This window comes from Saccopteryx bilineata, chromosome 1 (assembly GCF_036850765.1).
Source record: "Saccopteryx bilineata isolate mSacBil1 chromosome 1, mSacBil1_pri_phased_curated, whole genome shotgun sequence".
In the NCBI taxonomy this organism is placed as follows: domain Eukaryota; kingdom Metazoa; phylum Chordata; class Mammalia; order Chiroptera; family Emballonuridae; genus Saccopteryx; species Saccopteryx bilineata.
In genome coordinates, this window is record NC_089490.1 from 325,117,093 (window position 1) to 325,141,470 (window position 24,378).

Consider the following 24,378-nt stretch of genomic DNA (forward strand, 5'->3'; position numbering starts at 1 on the left):
TCCTAAAAAACAATCCTGACCAGTGGTGGCACAGTGGATAAAGCATTGACTTGGAATGCTGAGGTCTCCAGTTCAAAACCCCAAGCTTGCTCAGTCAAGGCACATATGAGAAGCAACTATGATGAGTTGATGCTTCCTATTTCTTTCCCTTCCTCCCCCTAAAAAACAAAAAACAAACAAAACAAACACAAAAACACTTGGTTGGGTTACACTTTTTATAAAATGTAATCAAAAGACTTAGATTAGGTCTAGGGTGCACTCATTATTCTTGCTTAAAAAATTCTTGTCATTTGGAGACACAAGGGATTGCTCAAAGTTTAAAAATATCATTGATGAGCCAATGAAGCACTGAGTTACTTAACTTCCCAAGAAGTTTACCTGTGGCACATTATCTCAAACTGACCAGGTAATTGTGCTGCTTGAAATACCAGCAGGATTCATAGGAAGACTGTGAATAAGTCAGTTTAGCCATTTAGCTCTGAAAGCTTCATAATGGAGGTAGTTTCAAGTAACCAGAGTTCCAATTATCCCACATAGGTGAATGCTACTTTCATTTCCCAGAGGTGTCAGTCTGGTGATCTGATCTGTCTCCAGTGATCGTGGGAATAAAATGAGCAAGATCTCAAGAAAACTCTCAAGAGTGTTTGAAACATGAGAATGTAAGGCCACCTCATTTTATTTTTTTTCACCCACTTCCATAGGCTTTGCCATCAAAAAAAGAGTATGTTCAAAAGCTACAGAGAGAGCTGTAGATGCAATAGCCAGGTACATAGCAGATTCTCAACAAAGGTTGCTTCCTCTTTTCACTCTTCTCCTTGAAAAGATCCTTCTATCACAGCCACAGTATTTGGCCAAAACTTAAAAGTGGATCAAAGGAGAGAAACAAAAGAATAAGTACAATGAAGTGGTTTTAGCAGCTACCAAGCTACATGGTGCCATGTTTTCATTAGACATTTGCAAGTTAATTATCACTTTCCATCCACTTATCAGTTCTGGAAAATAGGTATTGCTATCCTCATGACTAAAAATAAAAACAACAATTATTAGAAAGGTTAGAAAGTTCCCCAAGATCATACAGCATGTGAGTGATAAAGTCTGATTAAAACCCGAGATCTCTTTGACTGCAGATTATGATTCTTCTCTCCATACCTCCAGATCTTCAACTCTAAAATAACATCTTTAAAATCTTCTCTCAGCTCTAAATATCTACATGATTTATTATTTATTTCATTCAGAAAATTGAGGTTCAACTACTATGCTGGTCCTACTATGCTAGATGTAGTTGGGTGATACCAAAAAGAACAAAACATGAAATTTAAGATCTTGGTTGATATACACACAATAATCATAATACACGATAGAAGTAGAAACAGTCACCAAGGGGTCTAGGAAAAGGGCTCAGGAACTTTGGAAGAGAGGAATTGATTTCATTGAGTAAGCCAAGAGACCTCCTGGTGGAAGAAGATCATGATCTAGACCAGTGTTTTACAACCGCGGATCTGTAGCTTGGTGTTGGGCTGCTAGGAATTTCATGCTGATCTGCAAAAGACTTAACCATCCTGATGTATGAAGATCATAGACCCAATTATCTTAACTTAATTTGCTTAAGCTCAGGATGATTGCCACTTATCAGCCTATATTACTGATGAAAATTATTGAGGTTGTCTTAGATATCTTTGGAACTTGTAGGCTTGTTCAAATTAGCTTTTACACTGTGCAGAGCATTTCCAAATCATTTGCAATAGACAAAAAGCATTATATTCAATGCATGGTAAATATAGAGTTCAGAAATCAAGCACCAGCTTGCACCAAGTTCCTTTGTTATATGCAGTAAAATAAAACTTTATTCATTGCATGTTTCCATTTCCAGCTGGCTAGGTTATGCACAGGCCACAGGCTCTAACTCAGACCTCCTATCTCTGTACATCATTTTTGTTATACTGTGCAAATAGCATTCAGACAAACTTATGTAGTGTTGGTTGCATCGTACATGTGGTGTTTGGAAACCAAGTACCAGCTTGCACCGTAATGTGCTATCATGCACGATATGATAAAACTTGATCTGTTGAGTGTTTCTGTTCCCAGCCCCCTCCCTTCCATTATTTCCATGCTTGCACAACTAGTTGTGCATGTACCTGCCTGTTCAGAACGCGTCCGTGTAGTTTGCAAATGAATTATTGTGTGTCTTAGTGTCATTGTGCTATAAATTTTAAACCATACAAAATGGAAATAAAAAATAACCAAACATTTTAACCTTCTTCAAAGGTGAAAACAATAAATAGTCAAAAGAAAAGTAGTGATAACACTGAAAATAAACTAAGTAATAGTGCTTCAAGTTTAAAATAAATAGTGAGGGCCTGGCCTGTGGTGGCGCAGTGGATAAAGCATCAACCTGGAATGCTGAGGTTGCCAGTTCAAAACCCTGGGCTTGGCCCTGGCCGGTTGGCTCAGTGGTAGAGCGTCGGCCTGGCGTGCAGAAGTCCCGGGTTTGATTCTCGGCCAGGGCACACAGGAGAGGTGCCCATCTGCTTCTCCACCCCTCCCCCTCTCCTTCCTCTCTGTCTCCCTCTTCCCCTCCCGCAGCCCAGGCTCCATTGGAGCAAAGATGGCCTGGGCCCTGGGGATGGCTCCTTGGCCTCTGCCTCAGGCGCTAGAGTGGCTCTGGTCGCGACAGAGCGACACCCCAGATGGGCAGAGCATCACCCCCTGGTAGGCATGCCGGATGGATCCCGGTAGGGCGCATGCGGGAATCTGACTGCCTCCCGGTTTCCAGCTTCAGAAAAATACAAAAAAAAAAAACAAAACAAAAACCCTGGGCTTGCCTGGTCAAGGCACATATGGGAGTTGATGCTTCCTGCTCCTCCCCCTGTTCTATCTCTTCTCTCTCTCTCTCTCTCCAATGAAAATGGATAAATAAAATATTTTTTAAAAAAGAAACAGTGAGAAAGAAACGTGTTAATAGTTTTGAAGGTGCAACAAAAAACAAATAACAACAACAAAAAAGAAAAGGGCAACTGTGTTAGACAGAACGAGAAGGGGTATTTAAAACTTGGTTTCACTGTAGGACCTGGTAGGGAATTATTGCCACAGCCCTTTTGTGTAGTATGGTTTGAAATTCTGTCAAATGATACAGTGAAACCTTCTAAACTTACTCATCATTTGTATTCAAAGCATAAAGATCTTTTGAGAAGCCATTGGATTTTGTTTTGAAAAGTCAGAAAATTCAAAGGAAGAAAATAATGACTAGTGACAAATTACTGCCTCCAGCATCTTATTTAGCTGCCCTTCAAATATCAAAAACAAAAATATCATGCATTGTCGGTGAAGAATTAGTAAAACCTTGCATCTTAGATGTCACTTGGGAAATTTTGGGTCCTCAAGCTGCACAAAAACTTGAGGCTATACCACTTTTGGACAATACCATTCAAAGAAGAATTGTTCATATGACCAACAATATTGAAGAGCAAATTATAGAGGGGATAAAGAAATCAAAATTGTTTGTCATTCAACTTGATGAATCAACTGACTTGAGTAACTGTGCTATTCTATTTTGCTTCATGAGGTATACTGACAATAAAGACTTTAGGGAAGAACTACTCCATTGTATTGATCTACCTGGTTGGCCCACTAGTCCACAGATATTTAATGCTCTTTTTTAAATTATTATTTTATTGATTGATCTCAGAGAGAAAAGAGGGGTTGGAGTGGGAAGCATCAACTCATAGTAGTTGCTTCTCATATGTGCCTTGACTGAGCCAGTCCAGGGTTTCGATCAGCAATCTCAGCATTCCAGGTCAATGTTTTATCCACTGCACCACCACAAGTGAGGCTATTTAATTCTCTTAATGAGTACTTTCAAATGGAGGTCCTTAAACTGGGGAAGTCATTAGAGTGTGTAAGGATGATGCTGTGAGCATGATTGGACATCATTGAGGGTAGTTGCAAAAATACAAGATGTTGCACACCCAGAAATATTGTCTATGCACTTTATGATTCACCAGCAGCATTTAGATGCAAGAAAACTTTCCCCTGAATTGAATACAGTGATGAATGATGCAGTGAAGATCATTAATGATATTTGTTGTCAAGGTTTGAACTCCAGACTGTTTATGACACTATATGAAAGCATGGACTCACAACACCAACATCTCCTTCCATATATGGAAGAGAGGTGACCTTTAAGAGGAAGGGTCCTTTCACACCTTTTCAAGATGAGAGAAGATGTGAAACAGTTTCTGCAAGAGTGAAACTGCATTAGTAGAGCTTTTGTTGGTTGAAGAACGGATGACTAAGCTTGTATACATAGTGGATATATTTAGCCTCTTTGATGAACTAAATACTTCTCTTCAAGGGTTTAACACAAATATTTTTACATTAAGAAATAAGATGGACACATTCAAAAAGAAACTCGTTCTTTGGGAAAGTCACATACAGAAATAAGATGTAGAAATGTTTCCACTTCTCTAAGACTTTTTTGTTTTTGTCTTGGTAATTAATGGCGTTTATTAAGGGAAACTTACATACAAAGTGTCTGTTGGGCTGCTGCAAAATGAAATGGATCTCTGTACCATTTGATCGGTGCCACAGTATTCTGTGTGATTGGGGCTGGGTATACTCATGGATGCTAATATTCTAAGACTTTTGGATTGCTGCAGACATCAACCAGAAACTCCTATATAATAAGTCAACATTTAAGAATATTAGTTCAAAACTTTGACCATTATTACCCTGAAAATGAGGATCCCTGTAAAGGTAACCTCTGGATCAATAACTATTCATGGAAGATATCAATTCTTGCTCCCTTAATCATTGTGAAAAAGAAAAACTGATCATTTTTCTTCTGATGTCGCTCTGGTGTCCAAACATAAAATACAATCATTGTCACAATTTTGGATATCACTGGAAGAATACCCATCTCTTAGTTGCAAAGCTATTAAATTTTTAGTCATATTTTCTACTACATATTTGTGTGAGAAGACTTTTTAGCCCTATCACTAATAAAAAACCAAACAGAGAAACTGAATGGATGTCAATGCAGCACTTTGCCTTTTGGAAGCAGCTTTGGTTATCAAGTATTTTTGCAAAGAAACAACAGCAGCTTTCACACTAGTTTTACTTGAATTAAATAGTGCGCTCTATAAATTCCAGTTGCATTCTACTGAAACAAAATTTTTTACTTTTTGTCTAGTTATTTTAGAGAATTTTCATTTTATAGTATTATAATTAAAAGATAATGCACAAAATATTAATAATCATTTTTATTTCTGCCTTAGCAGTCCCCAAAATAATTCTCCTGTTTTCATGGGTCTCCAAGTATAAAAAAGGTAGAAAGCCACTGATCTAGAACCCAGATGTGCACTCAGTGGCCCATTCTATTTCCCCGGGGCCAAAACTCCTAAGCTTTTCTTGCTTCAGCATTAATTAGTGTTGAGAGAACCCCTCTGTGAATTGAGAGCTTGATATTATTTTGGACAGCTCAAAGGCAAGAGAACTTCAAGTGCCATAATAAAGTACATTTCAAAGTGCTTGTTTTAAAAGACCATGACATTTAAGGTTCAGTTCATCTTTCAATTCATCATCTTTGTCATTTCTTCTGTAAGTCATGCACACATGGACGTACAAATAAAACAGAAGGCTGATTGTCATGCCTCTCCTCTTAGTTCTTGCAGGACGGGGAGAGGAATGAGATTTCAAACCTTTGACACTAAACAGGGCTGTGCTTGGTTAGAAATCATACTATGACAACAGCAAACACAAGTACCACTCACCATGTGCTGGCATGGCTTGTTTTCAGTTGACATATGTAATCATCCTATGAGACAGATACTATGATTAGTCCCATTTTACAGATGAAGAAACTAAGACTTCAAGAGGTTAAGTAATTTGCTGCTGAAGGTTGCCCCCCACTAGTAAGTGTCAGCATCCAGGTATAAACTAATGAAACCTGGTCCTAGAACATATGCTCATCACTACTATTCCACATGGCCTCTTGGTTTAAAAGCACAAATAAAAGGAAACTAGCATGTCTCTAATGTTTGGGGAAAGCCAAAAGTGTTATTTGCTTGTTTGACTACGTAGTTTCAGTCAACATAGTCTATAGTCATGGCTTAATGGTCTAAATTGTGTAGGCTTAGATTTGAAAACTATTGTGAAATATTTATATTGCTATTTTTGTAACTATAAAAGTAAATCAAGGTCATTGTGGAAATTTTTAAAATATAGAGTAAAAAAACAAGTCATTCATGAGACAACCACTATTTATATTTTGAACTATTTTCTCCTTGATCATTTTTTCCTAGGTACAGCTTTGTATTTGCCTTCTAGAATGAATATTAGAAATCACAACGCACCCAATTTAGTGTCTTGATCATTGTCCATGTTGTACCTTGTTAAAAATTCTTTGGAAGTGTAATTGTAAGGGCAGAAAAATTGTCCACCAAGTGAGTACTCTATAACTTACTTAATCAAATCTTTATTGTAAGCATTCTGAATGTTTACACTTTTCTTATTTAAAAAGTTTTAATAGGCCCTGGCCGGTTGGCTCAGCGGTAGAGCGTCAGCCTGGCGTGCAGGGGACCCGGGTTCAATTCCCAGCCAGGGCACACAAGAGTAGCGCCCATTTGCTTCTCCACCCCCCCCCCTTCCTCTCTGTCTCTCTCTTCCCCTCCCGCAGCCAAGGCTCCATTGGAGCAGGAATGGCCCGGGCGCTGGGGATGGCTCCTTGGCCTCTTCCCCAGGTGCTAGAGTGGCTCTGGTCGTGGCAGAGTGACACCCCGGATGGGCAGAGCATCGCCCCCTGGTGGGCAGAGCATCGCCCCTGGTGGGCGTGCAGGGTGGATCCCAGTCGGGCGCATGCGGGAGTCTGACTGTCTCTCCCCGTTTCCAGCTTCAGAAAAATTAAAAAAAAGAAAAAAAAAGTTTTAATAAATGTTTTTGTACATTTTTCTAACCAATATTGCTTTCTTAGGCTTTGTTCAGATTATCAGATGTAATTAATTAATTCTACAAATGCTTACTAAACACCCGTGATGTGGCAGCTGTAGTTGTAGGGCTGAGAATACATAGTGTGACTGGGTCAGAAGGGAACAGTATGGTTAAGAATCATGACACATGGCCAGCTGCCTCATTTGAAAGGTTGTTCTACTAATTTATTCTACATGAATCGTTTGAGACTTTGCATTTCACTAAATTCTATATAGGTTAAGAATCCTATTTTCCAATTTGAAAAGTGGAAAATTATATTTCATCATTGCCTTTGTATTTTTTCTTATTTCTGGTGAGGTTATACCTTTTTGTATACTTACTATTCATAAATGTTTAATTTTTAAACTCCTGCTCAGGCCTAGTCTAATTGAAGAAATTTCTCATCTCATATTTCTTTATAGTTTGAGAAAATGCTAAAATACTCCCTGGAAGCCTTAATATTGCCTTTTAGTACCCATGAAAGTCAAGGTCAGGCTTTTAATACACCAGCTTTCAGAAATCTGCATTATTAGAGAACATCAAAATGAGCCCACTGTATGCATCAAGGGCTTGGCATGACCTAGGCAGGGACATTAAACAAAATTGGACAGACAGTGTAAAATCGGTTGGTTTCCTAGCTCAAGGAAGTTAAATACATGCTATAGCAAGAGCTGGGATTTTTTAAGTCCCAGGTTTGTTTCTGAGGCTAATTCTTGGTTAATGTAACTTTAGGTAAATTAATGTCATACTGTTACTTAATGTCATACGTGCGTCTCATTGAATCCTATAGGCATAAAGTACTTCAGAATGACCTTAATACATATTTTTCCTCAGAAATGACATCTTTGCATATTTGCTATATTCTCTTAGTTTGAAGTGAGTCACCAGGTCTAATTCATGCTCAGGCCACATCACACAGAACATTAATATCAGAAGGTGGAGATTATTATGGGCCATCTCAGAGGCTGCTAATCATACTCTCTCTCTATCCTTTCCCATATTTTCTTTCTTCTATAGCACTTAGCACTAGCTAAAGTTATTTGCTTATGTTTTTATTGTCTATCACCCTCCTCTAGAATGTAAGCTCTATGAGGGCAGCGACTTCATCTGTCTTGTTTGCCACGTTACTCCTAGACCCTCAACTGTATCTGGCGTATAGTAGATTTTAAATTAATATTGTTTAGTTAATTTATTAACCTGACAGACTACAATGAACTGGGAAAGCAGAATGTTTCATGGTCAAGAGCAAAATTTATTCAGTCAAACAGGCCTGAGTTAAATTCTTGTCTTTGCCACTAACTAGCTATGTGAGCTTGGGCATATCACCTCAATATCTGTATTTGGAAAATAGGGATAATAATATCTACCTGGAAGAATAATTAGAATTCACTTTAGTCATATACATATGATTACACTGCAAGCCAATTGTCATAAAGACCAGCCTAGGGAGGCATCTGTGTCACTTTCTAGGGGGCCTTACTTCCTCTTCACCCACGAGGCCTTGTTTGGCCAAACTTAGCCATGGAGAAGGCGAAAGGGGGAAGACCAAAGGAGTTTCATATTGCATGAGCTCATTTCCAGGTACTCCTCCATGCCTGACCACTGTCCTCAGGCCCAGCTTCTGACTCTCATGGTAAGCCTGTCTCTTCGGACTTTTCCCCTCTATCTCCTGAGTAACCAAAGGGGAGGCCCTGCCCTGCAGAGCTGCCCAGTACCATCTGGAATTTGGGAGCTAGCTGTGCCTTACCCCAAGGCAGGACATGACAGGAAGTTCACCTTTGGCACACTGCTGGCCAACTGAACTAAACTACTATGTCCACAATCCACTGAAGCAGAAGTCAATCAAATTAAGGTTAAACATTTCCACTTACTTTAGATGATTCAGTCTTACACTAGGTAAATAAACAAACAAAAAACGCACACACTTATAATAATATGTCCATTATTTTTTTGTCTACATACCCTACAAGTACTTATGTTCAAAGCACCATACACAGAGCTAGAGGATACACAGATGGTAGAATTGATGGAATAAAATTGTAACAGTGCAGCCTGACTAGACGTGGTGCAATGGGTAGAGCATTGACCTGGAATACTGAGGTATCCGATTTGAAACCCCAAGGTCACTGCCTGGAGCGTGGGATTGTCAGCATGAGTGCGGGTTGCTGGCTTGAGCAGAGGATCGTTGGCACAACCCCAAAGACCACCAGCTTGAGCATGAAAAGTCCAAGGTTTCTGGCTTGAGTCCAAAGGTCACTGGCTCAACTTGAGCCAGAGATTCAATTCCTGGTCAAGGCACATACAAAAAGCAATCAATGCACAACTAAAGTGAAATCAACTACAAGTTGATACTTCTCTCTCTCTCTCTCTCTCTCTCTACTATTCTCTCTCTCTTTCTCTCTCAAAAAAAAAATTACAACAGTGCAGTGGGAGCTGTGATTGAACACCTAATTCAGGGATTCATTTAGAGGGGAAAATCTTTGTAATAGGTCTTGCAAAATAAAAAGATTCCTTCCTTCAATTCTCTTACTCTATGCTAAGGAAAGTTCAGTTAGCAGAGAAAGAAACAGCAATTAAGTCACAGTTCCTGCCTTCAAATTGTTCATGATCTTGGGAATAAAAGAGTAAGTAGAGGGAAAGTCTCTGAGGAGTAGATGATGTAGGATTTTAGAAAAAGAAAGTTTATGACTTATTTACGAGACAGTATTTTAGTGTGGCAAAAATATATAAATATAAAATGTGGGGGTGAGGAGAACTTGGAGGGCATTAGTGGAAGGCAAGTCTGAAGGGTGAGGCTTGGTCTGGACATGAAGAGTCTCATGCCAACCTAAAGAGTTTTGACAGTATTCTGTCGGCAGCATGAGGCTGCAGAAGGGCTATGTGGGGGAATGATGTTATCAGATCGGTGTCTACAGGAATCCTTCAAGAACTTGTGTTTTATATGTATGTTGAAGGGAATAACATTTTTGCAATTTTCCAGGCAAGAAAGAACTGGACCCTGAACCTTATCGGCAAGTGCAGATGAAGAGATGAGGAAGGATTCAAGATCTAGATCAGAGAAAGAAAAGCTATAAAATGTTGGGAGATAATGGCAATATTCTCAAAGAATTTTGGAGTCTTTTTGAGTCACCTACTCGGCCTTATTACATAGATAAGAAAAAGTTCTTTTAGAGAGGTCATGTCATTGCCCCAAGATCACACAACTGCAAGCTTTACCTAGTTTGGAATGACATTAGTAATTTTGACCATTGCCATATATGTTAGTTTGTTAGGGCTTCAAAGTATCAGAAATTCGGTGGCTTAAAACAACAGAAATGTATTGCCACACAGTTCTGGAGGCTAAAGTCTGAAATCAAGGTGTTGGCAGGACCATACTCCTTCTGAAAGCTCTAAAACAGGTGGCCCCAAACTATGCCCCGCAGGCCGCATATGGCCCCCTGAGGCCATTTATCCGGCCCCCCGCCGCACTTCCAGAGGACCACCTCTGGTGGTCAGTGAGAGGAGCAGTGTATGTGGCGGCCCTCCAACGGTCTGAGGGACAGTGAACTGACCCCCTGTGTTAAAAGTTTGGGGACCCCTGCTCTAAAGGAACCCTTGCCTCTTCCTAGTTTCTGGTGGTCTGCTGGTAATCTTTGGCAGTCCTTGGCTAGTGGATGCATCATTCCAATCCTCTGTCTTCACATGGCTTCCTCCTTCTATGTGTCTGTCTTCATACTTCTCTTCATCTATTTGTAAGGACACCAGTTATAGTTAAGGGACCCACATTGCTCTATACAACCTCCTTTTAACTTAAATAACTACATCTGCAATGAACCTATTCCAAAATAATGTTGTATTCTGAGGTTCTAGGGGTTAAAACTTCAACATTTGTGTTGGAGCAGAGGGAGGGCACAATTCAACCCATAATACAATGTCAAGTAATTCTAACACAAAATGGCTTTCTCTTGGAATAAATTGGCTTCTCCTTAAAAAAAAAATACACATCTAGATCTGTTAGGACTGTCGTACTCCAGCCCACTGGGAACTATAGTGTCACATGGAAAAAACCTACTCAAGATACAAATTTATGTCAAGAGGAAGAGGGGGAGGCCTGCCAAGGGAGGCAAAGAAGACCTCCTGAATTTCCTTCTCCCTCAGCTTTTATTATCAGAAGCAGAACAGAGGTAACAGGATTACAAGGAAGGGAAAGCAGGTGATAAGGGGAAAGAATGACTAAAGGCTGTTTTGCTGACATAAAAAAAGGGCTAATTTGGATCAGTACATTCTTTTTCTTTTGCTAATTAACAAGTACAAAGGAAGGGGCAATCTAGAACCTTTAGGCTAATTTTCTAAAGCCCATTCACATGCATTCCTTTGTGTTTGCACAAAGGTCACTCACTAACACAGGTCTTGGTGTTTGCATCAAAATGACATTCACATAAGTAAATCAGAAAAAGCCAGGAACTGCATTATTCCATATGTAGGTGGGACATAAAAGTGAGACTAAGAGACATTGATAAGAGTGTGGTGGTTGGGGGGGGAGGGGGAGGGGCACAAAGAAAACTAGATAGAAGGTGACAGAGGACAATCTAACTTTGGGTGATGGGTATGCAACATAATTGAATGACAAGATAACCTGGACATGTGATCTTTAAATATATGTATCCTGATTTATTGATGTTGCCCCATTAAAAAAATAAAATTTAAAAAAAAAATTTTTTTTTAATTAAAAAAAATTTTTTTTTGAAAAATAAAAATGACATTCACTCAGGGCTTTAACTAAAGTTCCCCAATCCAAGTCACAGTGAGTTCAAGGTTAGATGGGTGATTCCTTACATAGGACCTATATACCTAGGTGTGGTCGTTCAGAAATAGGCAGATCTTGATTCTTGGTTAAACCTGCAGGTGCAAATTTACCATTTCTAACTTCTCCACTTAAGTAATGGAAATAACGGGTAGCGGTGGCTTTTCAATCCCTTTTCTGAAAAAGTGAGCTTTGAGTGACCAGGGACTCTAAGGTTTTTATGTGATATAACAAATGCATTTTTCAGGAAAAAGGAAATAATAAAACGTTACCATTTCTTCAGTTTTTCTTGACTGCTGACTAATGAGGAACTAGAGTCTAAAATAGCTGATTGGGTCTCGCCCAGGAAGTGCACCCCCCCACTTCCTCCTACCCTCCTGTCTGGGCGGCACAGCTGCTCTGACCTCTAACCTGCCCTGGGGCTTTTACATCCCCACAGACTTCTGCCCCAGTCTCCAGCAAGCTTTTTGAAACTACTTTGGGCACCAGGAGGAGGTCCCCTTTTAGGATGTTCCAATGAGGGAAGAGGATGGTGATAACAGGATGGTTCATGTCTTTAAAGCTTGCTAGGGCTTTATAGAAGTAGGGGGTCGTCAGATTACGACACAGTTCCGTTCCTATGACAATGATGTAACCCAAATTTTGGTGTAAATCAAAACATACCCTAGTCTAAGTCACTTACCTATCCTAACACAGTTGTAAAATCAACCTAAAACATGAAAACACAAGTAAGCCACAGAAAAAGGAAAAGGACATACATATACTGTACACTGTAGGGTGTATTCTTCCACCACTCGCAACCAAACTAGTTCGCCCACATAGTCCATAAGCACCATGCTAACGGCATAAGCTGAAACATTCACGTCTCAATTTTTTTAAGTTTTTATGGGAGTGAGCATCGTAAACTCCACACGTCCTATGTCAAGACTGTCATAACCCGAGGCCCACTGTATTCGTCTCAAGACTCAAAGAAAAATGAAACTCAGATCATACTAAGGTCACCTTCATCTGGAGTTTGGGGTCAGTCAAACACAGCCTGAACTGAAATGTAATTTTGCCCTAGCAGTGAGGATTTGCTGAGCATATTAATGCTAGAGTGTAAACAAGGCTTCCCATGTCTGCCTGAGCCGGGAAAGGACAACCTGCTTTCAGGGCTTGGAAGCAGTCCTTTTACATGCTAATTACAGGCCCATCGGTATTTGTGAAGCTGGTCCCTCCGGGATTTCTATTTGCCAGCAACTTGTTTATTTCCAGTTTAAAGGGGGTTGAGGGTCTATGAATTATGTAGTAGCTACAGTGTGTTTTGCCTGTGCTGGGCGATTGTTTATCCTTATCTCCACAGCCATCCTGGACCTAAGCTTGGCCCCAGTCTGCACCTGTGGAACTGATGATGTTTGGCCCGAAGTGCAGAGCTGGTAAATCCTGGAGCTGGAATTCAAACCTGGGTGAGCCTGAAATCCAGAACCTGTTTACTCTCCTCCAGGACATTGTTATCAATCTTTGCACATATTAAGTCGACTTTTCTCTAAGGTATGTTCCCAAATTCAGTCTTCTCAGTATTTTAGAATGGCCTGTGGCTGATTAGCCCAAACTACTTAGCTTTTGTAAAATCTGTTTTCATCCAGAAATGAAGAAAATGAGGCATTTGGCCAAGAAGCAAACTGTCAAAGGAGAGAGGTTGCAGCAGGTCTGGGATAAAAAATCAAGAAATCATAGTCCTTGGTGCTTCCTGAAACCTGCCGAAGACTCTGAAAAAACACAAGATGGAAAATCACTCCCTCTTTGTTAAAGAGGTTTTTTTTCTTTGGGAGAGATGTGTTTCCGCCACTCACAGGAGAGCCTGCCTCTGGCCTTAGTGCAGAGGCTGCCCTGTGATGGTGCTGGCTGGCTAGGTAAGAAAAACGCCCTAGCCAGCGTGTGTAATGGACTGTTAACCCTTAGTGCCCCCTGCCAGTACAGCTGTCACTGTCTACTGGGTCAAAAAAACAACAACTGACAAAACCTCAGGACATAACTGCATGTTCTCAGAAGTGATACAAAGCTATACCTTCCCCCACCATGAGGTGATATCTCCAAGTCGCATCAAAATCTTCCCATTTAGACTTATTTTTAAGGCACGTACGAAACACATTTTAGTAAAATTAGAGAATTGGAGCTTTTTGACCCAGAAATGAAACCGCTGTTGGCTTCCAGACTGCTTGTCATTAGAGAGAAGATGGAAGAAATATCAGAAGCAAGTGTAAATTCTATAAGGTACAGTATTGGACTTTATATATAGCTCATGTGCCACAGCTTCCCAGCTGCACCTAATGCATGGAACAAACAGGTTTCAAACAATTACAAGGCAAACCGTAAAAATCAAGCCTTTAAAATACTTATTAATGCTAAATTTTTTTATTGCAAAATAATTGTTGCAGAAAAGCACCAGATACAATTCTTATTACCCATAGGACTGGTGATTCGAATGCCAATCATCTTAACTGCTTGCACGCCCGTTAGTACCCTGTCAGGTAAGGAGGCATTCAGTCTCAGCTGTAAGAGCAGAGGAAGTGCAAACAGCCCCTGCACTTCAGAGCTGAGTTTGCTTTGCTAGGAGACCGTTGAGCAAAATCCCAGCACGCTCTGATTCATTCTGCCTGCCGATTGGTAGTTCTCCAGGCCACTGACATCATCCTGTTGCTGGGTGGAAACCTTCTGCTGCACAGCTCTGGGTACTGACTTCAGAATCTTGTGAAGGGGACATTGTACTCAGCAGCAAAATCAGATTATAGCTCAAATGGAATGAGATCTCCTTTTTGTGTGATAGTTTCAGTCATTTTACACCTCTTATATTATAGTGTACGCCCCCCCAACCCCCCATAATCTAGCAAGAAAGCTTCGGTGTGGCACTCCCTCTTCCCAGCCACCCAACCCCCAGTGCCCTTTAGAAAGAACACTGTTTTCCTTTCAGTATAGACGAAGATGTTTTATACATCTCCCAGGTGAGGCTGGCTCTCTGATTAGTTTATGCATGCTTTTATCAACAGAATCAATGTGTGTGTCCTTACTTGCTACAGTGAATTGTGCCTTTCTGTAATAAACACCTTCCTTTCTAGCTCTTGTTGATTCTCCCAGTATTCTGAGAGGCATAAATAAATGGAGGAAATGTAATGGCAAAAGACCAACTTGGCTATTGCCCTTGACAGTTTGCAGAGCACTTTTTACATACGTGTTCTCATTTGTCCTCCTCAACAACCCTATGAACTAGGTATATCCCTTTCCTCATTTTATAGATATGGAAACAAGACCCCAAATATTAAACTCTTTGCCAGCCACATAGCTCATAAGTGACAAGAGTGGGACTCAAACCCAGATTTTTTTGACCCTTGTTTCTGAACTCTTCCCACTGGGACACAGCATCTCTCTCAGCCCCCAGAGGTTAAATGGCTTGCAAGGGCCAGTCCAAAGGAAGTAGCTAAACCAGTGCTAGGACCCAGCCATCCCCAGGCTCCATAAAGAGCCTTTTCTGCTAAACCTCCAGCTGGCTCTCAAAACACCACTCTTCAGGTTCCCATTAGAGATGTTCTTAGACACACATTTATTTTAGAAACTTCTAGGCTTTCATGAGCTTTTACTCATTAAGTGCAGCTTTGAGGGGAAAAAAGAGAAGCCTAATAATTCAGATGCATATTTGCATATATTACATAAGGCTTCTATAAGGGGTAAGATTCTCTAGTTGCAGGCTTATTTTCAGTTTTAATGGGATGACTTTGACAGAGCAGAAATTGTAGGCTTAGCACCCAGCTCAGTAACCTAGAGTCAGAAATGTTTCTGTGGTGGGAAGCCGGCTCCCTCTGACCTCTCTGGAGATGCTTGGTTTCTCTTGTTGATCTCTGAACTGGAATGATGAATGCCCTCCGCTTGGCACAGCTTCTCCTTTCAGCTATTCATTGCTCCAAACGCTTCCTCTCTTCAACTTTTAAGACATATTTAAATATTTCAGCTGCCCTAAGTTATGTTCACATAAGCAGAGCAAAAAAAACAACAACAAAACACAGAGTTACCCCAGAGTTACACCAGAGTTACTCCAGGGGACCCACCACATCTGGTTTGCTCAGGTGAAAACAATACTCCTTCAGCCATCCTTGTTTTTAAATGAGAAAGAAAATCCTTCAACAAAGGCTTAGGAGACTGAAATGTTGATGGAGGGCATGGGGGAGTGAAGGGTACAGACAGTGGTAGGAGTCAAATAATTTAACAACGGGTTCTCTGCCCTAATGCCTGTTTTAAGTATTAAAAAAAAGACATCCCGAGGGGTAGTTTATTATTTCATGCATATAATACTTAAGTAAGAACAATAAAAGAGGTACACAAAACTAGATTAGAAAAAATTTTAAGATATTAATGAAAAAATATTAAATAATACCTGACAAAAAACAATAACACTATTTAAGATATTTCCATATTACTTTTTTTGTTTGTTTGTAACAGAGACAGAGAGAAAGATAGAGAGAGGGACAGATGAGGACAGACAGACAGGAAGGGAGAAAGATGAGAAGCATCAATTCTTTGTTGCGGCACCTTAGTTGTTCATTGATTGCTTTCTCGTTGCAGCCCCCTTGACCTGGGGGCTACAGCAGAGCAAGTGACCCCTTGCTCAAGCCAGCAACCTTGTGCTCAAGCCAGCAACCTTGGGCTTCAAGCCAGCAACCTTTGGGCTCAAGCCAGTGACCATGGGGTCATGTCTATGATCCCACGCTCAAGCCAGTGACACCTTGCTCAAGCTAGTGAGCTCAGCTGTGCTCAAGCTGGCAACCTCGGGGTTTCAAACCTGGATCCTCCGTGTCTCAGTTCGCTCTATCCACTTCACCACTGCCTGGTCAGGCTCCATATTACTTTTGATTGGCATCCTTACCTGCAATTTACTTTGCTTTTATCCTAGCTTCCTATTGGTTTCACTGTTCGGGGACAGAATGAACAGTACTATAGGCACTTAGAATACACTGTTGCACAGATGAATGTTAAAGAAGAGTAAGGAATGTAAATTTGTGATTTCCACATTAGGTGGCTGCCCAGGTTCCCACCTTAGAAAGAACTCTGATTGCAAGTGCTATATTCACTACCAGTTTGCCAAACTCAACCAAAAACCAGGTATCGGTTCTGCCGAACTGGTGCAAACCAGCTGAATCCCACCTCTGGGCACAGATGACTCAGACATATAAATGCAACTTTTTCTTTTAATTTTTTCCATTGATTTGAGTGGGGTAAGGGGAGGAAACAAGGGAGAGAGGGAGAGAGAGAAAGAGAAAGAGAGAGGGACATCAACTAGTTGTTTCACTTAGTTGTACCATTTAGTTGCGCATTCATTGATTGCCCCTTGAATGTGCCCTGATTGGAGGTCAAAACTGCGACCTCTAATGTACCTGATTGACATTTTATCCACTGAACCACTTGGCCAGAACTTTTCTTTCTTTATTTCTTTTTTTTTTTTTTTTTTGTATTCCTCCGAAGCTGGAAACCGGGAGAGACAGTCAGACAGACTCCCGCATGCGCCCGACCGGGATCCACCTGGCACGCCCACCAGGGGGCAACGCTCTGCCCCTCCGGGGCGTCGCTTTGCCGCGACCAGAGCCACTTGAGCACCTGGGGCAGAGGCCAAGGAGCCATCCCCAGCGCGCCCAGGCCATCTTTGCTCCAATGGAGCCTTGGCTGCGGGAGGGGAAGAGAGAGACAGAGAGGAAGGAGGGGAACAGGGGTGGAGAAGCAAACGGGCGCTTCTCCTATGTGCCCTGGCCGGGAATCGAACCCGGGTCCCCCGCACGCCAGGCCGACGCTCTACCGCTGAGCCAACCGGCCAGGGCTGAACTTTTCTTTCTTAATCTGTGGTTGTAGCCCCAAAACACATAGCACTGTGACTTATGTTTCACAATTAATGTAGCTAATTTCATGTGCTTTTAACATTTCTGTCATTTTCCCAACAGTTGCCTCTTTTTCCTTTTGGTGACATTGTGGGGCTGTGTGTCTTATGCTTCCCATGTATGACTTATGTACCCACACACAGGTCACTGTCAATTTCAGCAAAATGTTCTCTCTGAACCTGGCTTCAATTTGCACCCCTCAGGTGTTCATATTTTTACTGCCTGTGGAAGTAGAACTTACTGATTTTTGTCTTTCTGTGTTATTTGAAGGTAAATACTTTTTCATATTGAAAAACAGAATCTTAGTCTCATGGACTTTCCAGCATAAACCAAGGCAGTTCCCACATCTCCCCCCACCTCTGTTCAGTGAACTCACCACAACTTTGCTTCTGCTTTTCCTTTGCCTGAAATGTTTTTCTAAAAAAGGCACAGAGTGAGCACTCAATAAATGTCCAAGAAAAAAAAAAATCCTATGGCCACATAGCTAGTTGGTCACAGTTAAAACTAAAATTAGATCCCAACTTACTCAATCATTAAACAAATATTTTATTGATGAAGAAATACATTAATGTAGGTTTTAAAAAATGTGCAATATCCAGCCAATTCCAAAGCTCCAGACGTGAGAGCTCTGTCCTGGGACTGTGGGAGTTACCCCCTCCTCCCACTCCATCTTCCCTTCCTGCCTTTTGCTTTTCATTGGGAGATGTATTTTGCCCAGAAAGCGACAGAGCAAATCAGGTCCACAAGCACGCATCGTGTTCTGAACAAGAGAAGTTCAGAGGGCACTTCCAGCATGACATTCTAGGCCTTGGGCCCTTTGCAAAATTGTGTGTATCAGGTTAAGAAATTGGGCTCTGGAATCGGTCCAAATTCAAACCCTCAGCTCTGAAATACATCAGCAGACAGGGAAGATGGAGAGAAACCAATATAAATGTGTGGATAATTTCACCTCTGCCATCTCTTTCTTCTTTTTCTTTCTTTTTTTTTTTTTTTTTTTACAGAGACAGAGAGAATCAGAGAGAGGGATAGACAGGGACAGACAGACAGGAACGGAGAGATGAGAAGCATCAATCATTAGTTTTTCGTTGTGCATTGCGACACCTTAGTTGTTCACTGATTGCCCTCCCATATGTGCCTTGACTGTGGGCCTTCAGCAGACTGAGTAACCCCCTGCTCCAGCCAGCGACCCTGGGACCAAGCTGGTGAGCTTTTGCTCAAACCAGATGAGCCTGCGCTCAAGCTGGCGACCTCGGAGTCATGAACCTGGGTCCTCGGCATCCCAGTCTGACGCTCTATCCACTGTGCCACCACCTGGTCAGGCTCTTTCATTTTTTAATAAATTAAGGATAGTCCTATATGTACTTCTTATACATGAGGATTATTTAAGATGATGCCTGTGAAGTCCATATTACAGAACTGGGATGTGGGATGTAGAAAAGTTCCAGTAAGTGTTACCTAGTATGTTTGCCAAACTGATAGAAATTCAGATGCAATAAGAAATAAAGTCAAGATAGTGAGGAATTAATGAAAGCAGATTTCAAAAATGAGTGATACCCATAGTTTAAAGGAAAAAAAAGTGAAACCATCAGGGATAGTATGGAAAATTACACAATTGATCAACATCAAAAAGAAGAAGCTTCTGGTGGTTGTTATTAATGAGCTTTGCCCGATTAAACTATGGCATTTATTGTATTTGGTATATATATTAACTAGAGCTCTGTTAGCAAAAGCCGGCCCTTTAGACATACCCTGTGGATGAACTTGGATATCAGTGATATATAGGGGTTACATGTATCTTTTCTCCTGATTTCACTGCACCACTTACAGAATCCTTAGGATAAACTAAGGAGACTGAAACCTTTCACAAAGTATCAGGAAATGTCACTGTGGCGCCTACTCTGGGACAGGAATGAGAGCCCTTTACCAACTCACGTAGATCTAAACTAGCTGCAGACCTGGGAAATGCCTGAGGGGGTAAATTTTATGCTTCTGTCCTTGAAATGTATCAGATAGCCTGGCTGTTTTGTACAAGTTCTACAAGTCCATAAAAAAGTAATGCAGGCTAAGTCATTGAACAAATGTCTATGCCGTGTCCACCATATGCAATACACTGTGCTCGGTGTTGGGAATACAGTGATGAGTAAAACGGCAGCCCCATACCCATAGTAGATATGTAACAAAATTAAAATACAACTTGTAGGTATTGCGACAGGGGTATTCACAGGTGCTGTGGGTTCCCATCAACAGTGCACTTATCTTCAGCTAACAAGATAGGGTGACACTTCCCAGAAAAGAGTACTGTATAGTACCTGACAGGTATTGATTAATCAACCAATAATCACCCACAGCTGCATTTCTACTACTGCCATGAGAGGAGGCTTAAGAGCCCTTTGAGACCTGTCACTGAAGTTTAAAGTAGGGTCTTAAATTAACACAAAGAAGACCTGTTCATCAGATCTGCAATTGGCATAAAGTTGCTAGAGAGAGGTCAGTAAATCGGTGACTGAAGCAAGACTCGCAAAGAGCTAGCAGACTGGAAGAATGGACTGAAACCAAGAAAAATGTATATTTGTATGAGAAAATCAAACATATAAAAGCAGGAAGAGAGAAAACTGGCTCAGAAGCAGTCTAAGTGGGAAGACATAAGGAAGGTTTAACTGGAAGTTCTTGGTTTTTCTATAAGCTGAACAAAACAAAGTGTCATCATTAAACTGTAATGTCCTTAAGGGCAGGGATCACATCATAGATATTTTAATATCCCTCCTCTGCCTAGATAGGTCCTAAAACAGAGTACGAACTCAACAGAACTTTCTTAAATGGCGTCAAAGCTAAAAAGAAATTTTAAAAAAGGAAGAAAGGCCTAGAGCAATGGGCTCCACTAATGAAAGGGCTGTGGTGGGATCCACCCGGGAAGGCTGTCGGCTCTCCTCTGATGTACAACTTGCCTGATACTGCTCTGGGCTTTCTCTTCTTGTTTTCTTCTTAAGATAAAAATCAAACTCATCTGCATGGTTTGGTAGTTCTGACCCACCTGACCTCTAGCCCCACCCAACAGGGCTCTTCTTGCTCCAGCCCTTTGAGTTCCTGCAAAATCCCCAGTGACCCCAGTGTTCTTCCAGTTGGAACAAGTCCTGGTCTCTCTGCACAGCAAGAGTCCTTCCCACCCTCTCATGTACACATTTTCTACCTGCTTCTCCAGGTTCACTCTGCGTGCTGCTTTCACTCACCCAGGGAACCCTCCCCTGAACCCACCACCCAGTTAAAAATCCCTCTACTGCATGATATACCTGGTTCCAATGTGTCCCCTTTCTAGTTCTTGTCACAATAGTCATTTACAGTTAATCATGAAATTATTGTTGCAAATCTGCCTCCCCTGCTGGAGTTGAACTCCGTGAAGGGCCTCAACTTTCCTGTGTCATCACCACTGAATCCTGAGAACCCAGGCTGGTGTTACTCCGTGATGTGCCTGTGAATGACCTGGGGGTTTTGTTAACCTGCAGATGATGAGCCAGTGGTCTAGGCTGGGGCCTGAGACTCTGAATTTCTTCTAAGTGCTGTTGATGCTACTGGTGCTCTGACCCACTTTGAGTAGCCAGGTCCTATAGCACAGCATGTCTGTGTGTCCTCTCTGTCTCAACACCACCCCCTGCTTTCCATCCTCACAGTTCTTGTCTTAATGGAATCTTACACATCTCTTACCCAGATGACCTGGTCTTCCAGCTGGTCTTCTGGCCTCACTTTCCTAGAGGTCCAGTCCTTGGGCCATATACCGTCAAAGTGTCTTTCTACAGTGAAAACCTAACCATGTTGTCCCCCCTTTTTAAAGCCTTTAGAGACTCCTTGTCACCTTGTAGGAAGAAAATCCAAGCATCTCAGTATGGCATTCAAGGCTCCACTCAGCCTACTTTTCTGGTCCTACCTCTTCTGAACCCACATCTCACATCCTGCACTTCTGCCAATCAAAGCCTTTGCGGTAGTACCTTGAACTTACCTGGCTGTTTTGTTCCTCCCTACCTTTGCTCAGGCAACTGACTCTCCCTGGAATCCTCTCTCCCAGCTCCACTGGTCTGTCAGAAGTCTATACCACTATCCTGATTCACCTCCCTATGTAGGAAGCATTTTTAGGACTCCCCTTTCCCAAGAGAACTGGTCACTCCCTCATTTGGGTTCCACTGTAGCTTCCTGTGCTAGACTAACTTATTTATAGGGAAGCCTTCATCTTCCAGGTAGCGAATCCTCAGCATGCAAAACTGTGTCCAATTCATCCTTGTTAACCTTCAAGCCTGGCATGTGGTTGGGTCTTAAGGAATTTGCGGCACTAATGTATGGATATCACTGTGCTCTGACACAGATGTCATATTTAAGAGGGTTGCTTTGATACAGTGGAGTCCTTCTAAGGAAGAAACACCAGTGTTGGTCCGGAATCCCCATGATGTGAGAAACAGTTCAAAAAATGGTCTAAAAATGAAGCTTAGAGAAAAGATATTCCTGTACATAGTAGGTGCTCAATAAATATTTATTGAATGAATGAATGAACAAATGAGTTCTACTAGCTCTTTCATATGAAGCTGTTGGGTACAAAAATGATTACATATATTCTGAATTACCTATAGCTCCAGAGCCTCCAACATTATAACTAGGGCAGAAATCTTGGTCCAATAAAATAATGATTGTATTGGCCCTGGCCAGTTGGCTCAGCGGTAGAGCGTCGGCCTGGCGTGTGGGGGACCTGGGTTCGATTCCTGGCCAGGGCACATAGGAGAAGCACCCATTTGCTTCTCCACCCCCCCCCCCTTCCTCTCTGTCTCTCTCTTCCCCTCCCGCAGCCAAGGCTCCATTGGAGCAAAGATGGCCTGGGCGCGCTGGGGATGGCTCCTTGGCCTCTGCCCCAGGCGCTAGAGAGTGGCTCTGGTCGCGGCAGAGCGACGCCCCGAAGGGGCAGAGCATCGCCCCCTGGTGGGCGTGCCGGGTGGATCCCCGTCGGGCGCATGCGGGAGTCTGTCTGACTGTCTCTCCCTGTTTCCAGCTTTAAAAAATAAATAAATAAATAAATAAATAAATAAATAAATAAATAAATAATGATTGTATTAATAAAACCAAGATGTACCAAACTTCACTTCCTCTAGGAGCCATCTAAATGATCTTTCTTTTATAAATACAAAAATTAAGTCACACAACACAGTCTCTGGACCAATTAGTTATTTTTGTGGCAATTGACAGAAAAAAAAAAAAACATTTTAGGGATTCACTGCCTTTAATGTTGTCATCAAGACCTTCTCTATTTCCCTTTTTCTCCCCACTCCCCACCTTCCCCTGTGTTGGCTTCAGTATAGAGACCCCCCACCCCCACAGCCTGAGCTCACTTCATCCCAAAGCAAAGACATCCTCTGTGTCCAGCTCTCCTCTTCCAGGATGGGCAGCACCTGTGGCTGAGCAAAGCCCCATGGCCCCAGGAAGGCAATTCTCTGCTGGCACAGAGAATCACATGCCAACATTGCACCTGCTGCACCTGGGAGGGGAGGACAAGCAGGGCTGAGACTGAAGGGAGGGTGGGCAAGCTTCCAGATTAAAACTGGCTAAGACATACCCAAAGGGAAAATGAGAGCTGGAAGACAAATACAGCAGGTAGCTACCAAGGCCTGAATGCTTGTTCTTATTCCAGAACGTATAACTACATCAATATTACCTTTGCATGTAATATAAATTCAGGTGAACCCACTGGTTATTAAAGACTCTGGAGCAATTCAACCCACATTTTATTCACCGGATAAGAATTCACTATTCCTATAACACAGACCAGAAGGCTTTTCTGCATTGACTTTCTCTTTTCATGTCTTCAAATGTTTTTATTGCATTGAGGATACAAGGATGTGGGAAACTGTCCTCACGAAGTCTATAATCTCTTAGAGAAGGTAGCCACGTAAAACAGCAGTGGCAAAGCAGGTAACAAGCTCTGTAAGAAAATAACCTATCTCCATATTGTTGTGTCAGGATAGAAAAAGGTAAAGTAAAAGTTCGATCAAGCTCCTTCATGAGTATTGGTGTTTTTAATCCACTGGGCCAGCTGCCTGATGATGCGGACTGGCAGAACGAATCTTTTCACTGGTGTAGTTGCCATGCTTCCCTGGCCTACCAGAAAAAGAACAGGTATCCACTTGTTGACCAGGTATCCATCAGTCTCAAGCCTAGCAAACACCCCCCAGATAGAACATCATAGACGGTGAAAGCAGCACAGTCAGAGCACAGAAAACAGTGAATGATGTTGGGTGAACCAAGAGGCTTCTATCAGAGGCTGAGCCTGAGGAAGATGAGAAAGGAGAAAGCCAGGAGATCGTCAGTGTCTCAAGTTCCACACCATTTACCAGTAATCCCTTATGTCACCCATACTTCTGACGTTGGTCCTCGGTTTCACTTATTTTTCTCAGATTTATATTTTGAACTCCTATTATGATCCCACAAAGGGTTCTCAGGTGTCAGCTTTGCTGGGGACATTCTTTATTTCATCCACAGGGACATGGCATACTGCTCGTCCTTCAGAATCTACAGTGGGTGGGAGGTTGGGGTGATGCACTTGCTCTGGCAGAGAGCAATGATGCTTTATGTCACTTGGCTCCCCAGCCTCCACCACATACCCAGGTTATTTTGGTCCTGAGTGATGGCAGTAATAACTGAATTACAAAGCTTACCAGAATTCTGATCTCTGCTATTTAACAGAATTAAAAAAGAAAAAAAAAA

At 41.8% G+C, this 24,378-nt stretch overlaps 1 long non-coding RNA gene across 2 annotated transcripts in view; it reads left to right on the forward strand.

The window, feature by feature from the left end:
* LOC136320506 (uncharacterized) overlaps positions 1 to 14,829 on the forward strand; it is a 36,905-nt gene extending 22,076 nt beyond the window's left edge. Inside the window, exons 2-4 of one of the 2 annotated variants that reach the window (XR_010728347.1) lie at positions 538 to 659; positions 13,089 to 13,276; positions 13,372 to 14,829. This is a non-coding gene — a long non-coding RNA (uncharacterized lncRNA). The remainder of the gene's footprint in view (positions 1 to 537; positions 660 to 13,088; positions 13,277 to 13,371) is intronic. The other variant, XR_010728348.1, reaches the window with a different exon arrangement.
* Positions 14,830 to 24,378: the final 9,549 nt, after the last annotated feature.